This window comes from Mytilus galloprovincialis, chromosome 2, assembly GCF_965363235.1.
Source record: "Mytilus galloprovincialis chromosome 2, xbMytGall1.hap1.1, whole genome shotgun sequence".
In the NCBI taxonomy this organism is placed as follows: Eukaryota; Metazoa; Mollusca; class Bivalvia; order Mytilida; family Mytilidae; genus Mytilus; species Mytilus galloprovincialis.
In genome coordinates, this window is record NC_134839.1 from 79,524,487 (window position 1) to 79,536,239 (window position 11,753).

Sequence of the window (11,753 nt, forward strand, 5' to 3'; positions counted from 1 at the left end):
ATAAAAACGAGATTGGCTGAATGCTACAAAATATGATTTATGCATATTTTACTTTGATTGCCGCGGATATCATGCCAAAGTCAACGAAACTATGTGTATTTGTTCTACAGTAAGGGGAAAATGTAAACACCCATAAGGGTTTGAATCAATATGATCCAAGATTTGAATACTCAGAATGGGTTTTTAAATAATTATTTTTCGCCCATAATTTAATTTCTCTCTTTTTTTTTTTTAAATCTCTAGATCTAGATCTATTCTTTTAAGTTTAAATTAATTTCAGGGCCGTTTTTTCTGTGGTCTGTAAACCTCATCCATACCCTCATATACCACAGGCGCTTAATATTATGAGTATATGATACGATCTGATACATGTACATTTTTTTGTTGTTGATTATTAAAATATTCATTTTTCCATATTTGTAATACATATCTATCACTTCTGTGTATATCTCACCTAGTTTCGAGTGATTTAAACGACTCAGAGAAAAAACCCAATTTTTTTATCCATACCTGAGACTACTATAACATAATGTGTAATAGTAGTCTCAGTCCATACTAAGTACCAGATGCATGTCCATTGTATTAGCAAATGTTACTTTCCAATAAATAAGTAATTTAAGTTAAAACAATTTAACAACTTTGTTAAAACGCTATATATTAATATTGGGACAACACAGGGATCTTACCGAGTCTTCTCTTTTTTTATTTTAATATTTTTTTTTTAAGGGCATACGATACAGTTTTGAACCTGTATTTACAAGTTGATGAAAATTTGCATATAGGCTATTTTTTACCTGATTAAATCAAATATGTCATAAAAAATATACCTTCATGTGCTACTTTTTGAGTAAAATGAGGTCGAAATTTTGTATATTTGCTCAAAATTCAGATTTGTGTAAGTATTTTCTTTTTTGAAAGAACGACGTAACTTTTTTGTTTTAAAAGATAAACACAAATTTTTTTGTTATATAATCAGTAATTTCTGTATTTTATAAGTATCATTAAAAATTATGCATTTTTTATTCTGAAATAACTCTATATTTATCAAATGTTCTTGAATAGAGGAACAAACGTCATTTTTTGCTGCATGTTTATAAAAATTAAAAAAATTGCGCTATTTACAGTTTTATAAAATTTGGGTCACATAATCTCCTTGCAAAATGAAACAAATTGCTATTTTAAAAAATAGGGGTCCATGCACTCGTTTTCAAATTAAATCAGTTTGAATGATAAAAATCAGTCGAAAAATGCATCTTTTCCCGATATGTCATAGTTTGACGTCGCGAAAATAACATTTTACGTTAGCAACGTCATTACCTTCCCTGTAACTGTATCGTATGCCCTTAAAGAGGCAATATCAGAGAGCACCAGACAGGACTGTTCAACTAAAAAAAATTTAAAAAAATGGTCAAATTTAAATTACCCTTTCAGTATAACATACTGACTGGGAATATATAATCGTTTTTACAATTTTTTGTGAATTAGACATTTTTTTTAATGAAATTCAATATAAGCGCTCAAACTGCGAATTTTCATTGAAATGTAAGGTGAAAAAGTTAGTTTCTAAGTTTTCAATTATCCTTGACCAGAGGAAAATTCAGTTCCCTCAATAAAAAATAACAAGTTTCCCAAAAATAGCCCATATAGAATAGCTATGATTGCGGTAATTTCATTTTATTTCAACTAAAAAGAAACACGATCTGTCACGTGATCCCCAATTTTTAGAATGAAAGTTGAATGGACATTGGACCCTGAAACTTATAAATAAATAATTTTAGCGTTTCTTAAACATAGGTTTTTTTTCTCTGAGTCGTGTATTTAAAATCACTCGAAACTAGGTGAGACACGCACAGAAGTGATAGTAGATATGTATTACAAATATAGAAAAATGAATATTCTGAAAAAAGACCCCAAAAAAACCCAACCTTATCTGTTACAGTATCATCTACCCAAGCACCTGTATCATATACTAGAAATTATTCTCGCACAAAATTAAATAGTTTACCCGATTCAATTGTATTAAAGTGATTCGATCAGGGAAGATTTGTGAGTTGGATCATCATCTATTCTACTTATTTTGCTTGCTATGGGGTAGGACAAAATAAATCTATTGTCGTTTTTTTTTAACTCCGGCAAATTTAGATTACAGAAAACTGCCGTAAATGGAATTTCCATGCCAGATGAGGAAAATGTTTCCATAAGTTTTGAATTCGCAAAGGATTCGAATCAATAACAGCAACAAGACAAAACAGTAATTCAGTGGTTGTCGTTTGTTTATGTGAAACATATTTGTCTTTTATTTTTTGTACATAACTTATGCCGTTAGTTTTCTCGTTTGAATTGTTTTACATTGTCATTTCGGGGTCTTTTATAGCTGACTATGCTGTATGGACTTTGTTCATTGTTGAAGGATCTTATCACCCTTCCGAAACACTTGAGATCACCCCAGTATTGGTGGGTTTCGTGTTGCTTAGTCTTTATTCTCTATTTTGTGTTTTGTGAAATATTGTTTGTCTATTTGTCTTTTTCTGCTTTATAAAAAAGAAGATGTGGTATGATTGCCTATGAGACAACTATCCACAAAAGACCAAAATGACACAGACATTAACAACTATAGGTCACCGTACGGCCTTAAACAATGAGCAAAGCCCATACCGCATAGTGAGCTATAAAAGCCCCCCGATAAGACAATGTAAATCAATTCAAACGAGAAAACTAACGCCTTATTTATGTAAAAAAAAATGAACGAAAAACAAATATGTAACACATAAACAAACGACAACCACTGAATTACAGGCTCCTGACTTGGGACTTGTGGCGGGGTTAAACATGTCAGCGGGATCCCAACCCTCCCCAAACCTGGGACAGTGGTATAACAGTACAACAAAAGAACGAACTATAAAAATCAGTTGAAAAAGGCTTAACTCATCAGATAGAAAAAAATACAAGTGGACGTGGACTTATGAGTTTGAATATTCCTTGGCTATCTTTCTCCTTTCTTTAAATTCTAAAAAGATCACCAAATTACAATTGCCCGAAGATAGCTCATAAACGGTCCGTGTAACACTTATCAATTCAAAGTTTTAAAAAGTTTTGAAATTTTAGATTTTTGGAATTTTGATCAAAGTTTTAAAATATCAAAATTTCAAATTGTGTAAAAGTTTTGAAATTTTGAAATTTTAACCAAATTATTAAAATATTAAAATTCTAAATATCGTTTATAAATTTGATAGTTTAGGAATTTGATCAAACTTTTAAAATACTAAACCTAACGTGCAATTTTGATTATTTCACTTTTTGAAACTTTGATTTTTTAAATGTTTGATTAAAATATCAAAAAATAGAAAAGGGGCGAAAAGAGGGGTACCTGTAAATACTGATGCAAACACGGCTCTGATAACAATCATTCTTAGTTATAAATAAATAGCACGAAATATATCAAATCATTTTTAATTACAAAATAAATAATGGAAAGAAGAAGTCGTTTTTTTATGAAACATATTAGGCATCACATGGGATAACAGTATCCTGAAATTTTAAGGTTGTGCATCTATCAAAAAAAAAAAAAAAAAAAAAAAAAAAAAAAAATTAAACCTATTTAAACCGGAATCAAATAAGTTGATTTAAATCTCTTATCAAGGTTAGCGTTTGAGATAAATAATTCAGAGCTATTTGGTGTTCCCAGTGCCCAACATTTAGAAGTATCAGTGAAAACTGACCAACTCGCAGTAAACCAAATAGTATTATTCGCCTTTTTGACGTTCTTGATGAAGGTAGATCCAGAAAAAGCGCTTCGGTCGCATGCAACTTTAAACGTTTTATTTTTCTTTTTTATCGATTGCATGACGATAATATATTGCCTATGATTTATTTCAGATCCAAGACATGATACGGAAGGAATACTTAAATTTATAGCGTCGCAATGCAGTGGCGGATCCAGGGGAGGGTTCCGGGGGTTGGAACCCCCCTTTTTTAGGACGATCAATGCATTTGAATGGGGAAATATAGTTGGAACACCCCCCCCTTTTTGTCCTGGGTTGGAAACCCCCCTTTTTAGAATGACTGGATCCGCCACTGCAATGAACGTTGTGCTAGGCGTGCTTCAGCTGGCCCCTAGACAAAAAGTATACTGGTTCAGTGATTATAGACGTCATACTAAACTCCGAAATATAACAATGAACTAAAATTTAAATCATACAAGACTTAAAAGGACAGAGGCTTCTGAATTGGCACAGGCGCACAAATGCGGCGGGGTTAAACATGTTTCATGAGATCACAACCCTCCCATATACCTCTAGCCAATAAAGAATGAAAAACAAACAGTAATACGAACAGTAAAACGCACTTGAAAATGCAATACAAGTCCTATGTCAGAATAGGAAACAAAAGAAACTAATCAAAATGACAATGATAATAAATTAACAAAAGACTACTATATATAAGGCTAGCAGTTACTGCCATAAGCCAGCTCCAGAACTCAATGAAACTAATTGAAAGGTTTTATATGTCTTCATTATGCACACTCTCTCCCTGTTGCATTTATTGCTAATTTGTTCCGGAACATTCATGAAATATTTGTCACTGGCAACAAAAAATCGATAATTTAAAATAGGTTGTTTACATACAAATTACAAAGAAACGTAGGATTTAACTTCCTAGGACAAAGTAGCCCTTATAGATGGATTTTGATATGTTTTAACTTCACTTTGGCCAAACACCTCTTCAATTGTTTCGGTTCTTATTTTTTTTGACTTTCAAATTTCAGTTTCAGCGTTCCGTAGGTGAATTCTTTACTTAAAATTTAGCGTTTTACATTGTATTGTTTTTTCGAGAGCAACATTGGTGTACGGCCAAAAATGGAAAAAAATCCATCATGCAGCTGACAGTTTGGCTTCTCTTTACACGCCCCATTTTGGCTGGATGTACATGTGTTCTTTTAGTTTGCTCAAAGTCGATTGTCGTACGATAACTTCAAAATGCTCAAATAACAAAATCCAAATACGGAACAATAATATCCCTTAATACAAAAAACAATCCCTTTCCTTTTATTTACTATTTAAAAACAGTGGTTGATTTAGGACCCATAATGGGGCTACGTATATGATAACCAGTCCAAACGTTGTCTATAAGGGAGCAACCATTTAACTTTAAAAGTGGGGTGTGGTTGTTTTGTCGAAGAGCTAACAATTTTAATAAGTTTTTCATCGCTATTAATCAACTTGATTGGTTCAAAATTTAACACTATATGGCATGGAGAAAATTTGGATTCAGAATTTTTCGTTTGTCCTCTGCTGGCACAGAATATTATTTTTTCATCAAATTGGGGATCAGAATATTTTAATGTACCTTTATCAAAGCCCCTCGTGGTAGTATCAAAGTAAAAAAAGTGACTATCTATATATTGGATTCCCCAAAAGATTACAATTTATCGCTGATATAAACTTTTGAATTTTCAAATGATTTGAAAGGTTTCAACTTTTACAAAACCAGAGCTATAAGTTGGATTTAAACGTTTACTTTGGCCTTTTTAATTTTATTTGACTTTATTTGCCTTTTTAACTTAATTTGATTCGAGCGTCAGTGATAAGTCTTTTGAAGACGAAACTCGCATCTGGCGCAAAAACCGGCAAAATTTATATCCTGGTATCCATCTATGATGAGTTTTTGTAGATACCTTGTAACAGTATCTTTGCTCCAATCTACTAATATTTGATCTTAGTACTCTTAATTTCAGCGTAAATAAGCTATATATACACATGGAAAAAAGTATTGCAACACCAAATTGAAATTGAAATTAAAAAAACACTCTTTATTTTTTTTGTGATATAATTTGGTAAAATAGAACAAGTTAAACATTTTTCAAGTATCACCAGAGTTTAATCAATAAATATCGACTCGATAACTTTTTATCTGCACATGCAGCTACTGTACCCGTAAACAGCAAAACAGATGTTTTTATCCTCATTGTTTTCAACACTTTAAATAACAAAGTTTTTAAAGTTATGTGATTGACACCTTGTAATGGGTCTTTGACAACTCTTAACTGCAGCAAGATGGCAGATTATCAGCATAAGAGAAGCAGGGATGTCGCTGTAACAACTGCACGTATTATTGGTCATCACCATTCCACTTTAAGTCGTTTTGAGAATAAAAATCAGGCAACAGACGCTGTTAAAGACCTTCCGAGATAATGAAAACCCCTTATACCATTTGCTAGAGAAAATCAAGCATAATGAAGGTTGGTCAGAAGGAAACCCATTGCATACAAGACAATCCTAAAAAGAGAGTGGTGGCCATACAGGAGCCTTTTAACAAGAACTGTTCGAGATCAACTCATCGCTACTGGTTATCGTGCGATAAGACCATTTCGGAGACCTTTGCTAACGAACAGACACACAGTTTTCCGTATCCAATGTAGTACAGAGCTCGCCAAAGTTGGAAATTAGCATCGTGGAGGAAGATCCAATGTTCTAATGGAATTTGGTTCATCTTCCTTGGCCCCATCGTAGCCCGGCTTTGAACCATATCGAGCATATATGGGACAATATTGGGCGGAAAGTGCGGGAAAGGACACCCCAGTTCAAACACATCATAAATAAACAATGCCCTTCATCAGAAATGGTTGCTGCTACCTTAGCAACAAATTAGTCGATTTATGGCAGGAATCAGAAGACGTTAAGATGCGGTTATCCGTTTAAATGGAGGCTGCGCACAAAGGACTAGTTATTTGGCGTTTAACGATCAACCATGATGTGAACAGTCATCTGAAGATTAATTTTGAAATGTCTGACATTGTAAAGTTCGACTACAGTAAAAGTTGTAAAATGCATTTTTTTTGTACAAAAAACACTTCATTTTGTTATTAAAATTGTGGTTATATAAATCATTTTTTTTAAACATTTTTTGTTCGTTTCAATGCCAATGTTATCATAAACTATGTTTCAATAATATTATACACATATTCTATTATATTTCATCCAAAAAAAAAAGAGGCTGATTTTTCAAGTTTTAAAAAATCAAGGTGTTGCAATACTTTTTTCCATGTATATATATATATATATATATATCAAAAACCTCCCACATTGTAGACTAGCACAACCTTAATTGGGACACCACGCATTCAGTATTCCTACCGTACCACAAAAATACCACAAAAATATCAACTAAAATCATTGATACAAGTCAATATAATTATGATCGTCATACAACCGATAAAAATGAAAACATAACGTTGACCGTTAGTTACGACCGAAGCGCTTTTCTTGATCGACCTTCTTAGAAAACGCTCAAAGTTGAATATTTAGGGCCAACAACTTACAAAGAACAGATTAAAACGTTAAAGATGATCGTTCATAATGTACATGAAATGATATATTCTTTAGCCAACATGATTGCAGAAAGTAAGAAGTCGTAGAGCAAAACAGAAAAAAATGAAATCAAAAGAGATAATACACCTTGTATTGAGCCTTTTTATTGCTTAGAGTTCAGTAGAAAATATATATATACATGCTCAACCTAACCATACTATTTGACCTATTGCGAGTTTTTCAGTTTTTACTGTTACTCCTGTTTCTCCAAAATATGGGTGCTAGAAAAACCAGCAAGTAAAATGGCCAATATCAGAGCCGTACGTCTGGTTTTGAAATGAATTCTCTTCTTTTGAGAAATATTTATTTTGTCATCCAATTTTTCACCGCTTACAACTGTCTGTCTGTTGTTTTATTTCATACATAAACTTTTAAGTATCAGTATGTTTTCCATTCATATTGTTTCGTTTCGTTCCGCTTTTATTTCGTTTCGCTTTTTACCGGTACCCCTCTTTTTGCCCTTTTCTATTTTTGATATTTTAATCAAAAATTTAAAAAATAAAACTTTCAAAAAGTGAAATAATCAAAATGCACGTAAGGTTTAGTATTTTAAAAGTTTGATCAAATTCCTAAATTATCAAATTTAAAAACGATATTTAGAATTTTAATATTTTAATAATTTGGTTAAAATTTCAAAATTTCAAAACTTTTACACAATTTGAAATTTTGATATTTTAAAACTTTGATCAAAATTCCAAAAATCTAAAATTTCAAAACTTTTTAAAATTTTGAATTGATAAGTGTTACACGGACCATAAACGCAAGTTTGAGTATTTAACACATACATGTATAAGAAGATCACAATTAGCCATAACCAAACTCTTTGATATTTAATTTTCCGAAGAATTGTTCAACTTTAATTTGTTGGCCTTTTAAAGGGGCACTTGCTACGAGATATATATATAAAATCTAATATTTTATTTTTTCTGCTCAATCATTAATGAAATGCAAAAAGTGAAATAATATTTCGCTTTTAGTAGCCAGTATGGTTCAATTTTGTCAAAATAAGCTAAAAAAAACCCCATTGATTATGAATTATTAGTGAATAATTCGACCTCGTTGAATCCGTTTTCATGTGAACTTCAATGTACCCTTAGCTTGGGATGGATAACACCTGAATTGTATGTGTAAAGTTATTTAAAGGAAAAGAATGTCAACATTGAAAGTGAAACAAAGGTAAATCATTCGATTGTCATTTAACTGATTCGATCCACAAAAAATCATTCTTATACAGATAAAAATGATGTTAAACATTTATTTTTCATCTATAATATGAAATTAAATAGACCTAGAAAAATCTAATAGCACGAGTTTGCTTGAATATTTATGTTTACATCGTTTATATGGTCATTGGATGACTTTCGAGGTCAACTCGATGACGTCTAGGTTAAAATACACACGAGACGAAGTTACATATTTTCATGCTCGTGTCCTGTTAATTGTTTATTTCAGAATTTCAATAGTTTGGATAAATGTTTCACATTGTTATAAATCAAATATGAGAATTTGATTAAAATCGATGAACATGAATTTGACAGCTAGTTCCCCTTTATATGAAAACAAATACATGGTAAATAGGTCCTTTCACCTTTTGACGTCGACGAATGAAATTATTATTATACTTCGCGTTAAAATGCGAGATTTTGATTGGATAATACGAGGGAGATAATTTATTCTATCTCATGGCTCAGCGGGAGACACTTTTCTGATTGTCACCCACTCGTGAAGATTAATCAAACATCAATAATTTAAAGGTTAAGGGATACTTAATCGAATGTACCCCTTTTAAAAAACTACACTGCTAAAATTCTACGTTTTGGCTTCAGAACTTTCCATAGACTGTCAAAATTAAAAATAAAAAACACATATTGCTTCACTTTTTTTTAATCTATAATGTTGTTATGAATATGCCTTCATAGTTAAGTACTTTCAATTTTAAATTTAAATCATGGCAATGATAGAACATCCAGTATAATAAATTGTATAGTTGGTACCCCTCGAAAAAACATTGTCAACCCTAATTGGCTTCGCATTAGTTGAGAATGGGTAGGGGTAACAATCTGCTTTACCACCTTCTCAGCTACATGTATGTGCTATTTGTATAAAATTACATTACTTGTATGTTTCAGAAGAATCCTTTTTTTTTGATTGGATAACAACGCTAAATAAATGATAAAAATCATTTTTTTATGACCATAGCGAAAAAATGTAATTATAAGTATAGAATGCTTCTTTTAGTAATTCCATAGGGTTGTAAAAGCGTTGACCGTGTGCACATTTTCAGCTGGAAATTCTTTATCAAGAAACAAAGACCGTAATTGTTAGCGAAATCGAGGAATGAGTACGCATATTTGTCAAATCTAAACCGACTTGCTTAGCGACTGACTGGTCAAAATCCGGACTTGGATTCAGGTTATTCCATAAGCATTGCAATTATCAATCTTTTGTCACGAGGGTTGGAAAATTACACTAGTAGTTAGTCGCTTCACTCATGGTGCTGAATCACGGTATGCTCTAGTAGAGGGTGATGCCTTAGCTGTTGTTGGTGCGCTGGATAAAGCCATGTATTTCGTTCTTGGTTGTGAAGAACTCATTATTGCAGTAGATCACAAACCACTACTCAAAATATTTGGTGTCAGATCACTTGACCAGATTTCAAATACCAGGCTACGGAACATCAAGGAAAAACATTGCGTTACAAATTCAGAATGATGCATGTCCAAGGAGCAAAACACTGTGCTGCTGATGATGTTTCGCAGAACCCAACAGGCAATAATTCAGAAGAACTCAGGTTAATTGATGACATAGCATTGATTACAGAAGACAGCAACCAAATTGATAATTTGTCTTTCAGAATTTCAACACAATTTCTTGTCATCAATCATGAATGACGATTGTTGTGATGTATGTTCAGATGAAGAATTTCAACTTGCCACAGCCTCGTCAATAAACACTTTACAATCTATCACATGGCACACGGTACGTGTTGCTACCAACACTGACGATGATATGGTTAAACTGGTAGAAATAATCGAGAATGGAATGCCTGAATTCCGTCATGAAATGCCTACTGAACTTTGTGAATTCTTCCAATTTCGAGAAGACCTCTATACAGTAGATGGTGGAGTCATGTACAAGGATCGCATCGTTATTCCACCTGCACTCCACAAAAATGTCTTGGCAATACTCTACTCAGCACACCAAGGTGTTACACCAATGATGTCAAGAGCAGTGTCGTCAGTCTTTTGGCTTGGAATAACCCCAGATATCACTACCCTACGAAATAAATGTTATCAATGTAATCGAATGGCACCATCACAACCATGTGTACGACCATGGAAGTATTATGTCAATATAATACTTCCATGGTACGACTAACACACTGTGTACCCAGATTATCCTTCCCAACGTTTGTGCGCTGTTTTTTCCATTATAAAGGCGTCACTTACCTTGATGGTCGTAGACATATACTAGTATTCTAACTGGCCAATCATTGAGAGGGCCCACAATGGTGCACAAGGTCTAATAGACTGCCTACGAAGAACATTTGTTACAGGATACCAGATGAGTTATTTTCAGACGCCACGGGAGGACCAGAATTTACTGCTTCTACAAGACAATTCCAAGTATGGGGAGTGCATCATCACCTTTCATCGGTTGCTTTTCCGCATAGCAATTGCAGAGCTGAAGTTGGCGTAAAACAGTCAAACGTTTAATCACTGATAACACTGGACCAAACGGCGAACTTGAAACAGATTTTTTACAACGAGCAATCCTACAATATCGCAAATCACCTGATAGAGTCACAAGATTATCACCAGCTATGTGTGTATTTGAAGGTCCTAATCGTGATTTCATTCTTATTCTTCCTGGTCGGTATCAACCGCATGGCGTAACACCTTATAAAGACGCGAGGAGGCTTTGAGGCATAGACACATGAAAGTAGCGGAAAAACTTTGCGAACACACAAAACAACTACCTCCATTGACATTGACTTTTGGCGTCCGAATCCAGGATCACTGAGATTGGTGCAAATTTCCTGCAATGGGACAAAACATGACATAAGACAATTTAACCAATATGTAATACAGGTTGATGGAATGATCGGGTAGAGATACCCTTCGCAACAGAAAATTTATTAGGAAATACGAACCAGTGAAAAAATATCCAAAAAGGATATCAATTGACACTTATTTGAAATTGTTAAGAGGAATAACCAAATGAGTGTTATTAATTAATTGATTTATTGCGTTAGATCTCCATCATTTTTTATGTATATTAAAGATATGAGAAAACAGTGCTATACTCATTTAATATTGTATGATTTTTGATTCGAGCGTCACTGGTGAGTCTATTGTAGACGAAACGCGCGACTGACGTAAGTGT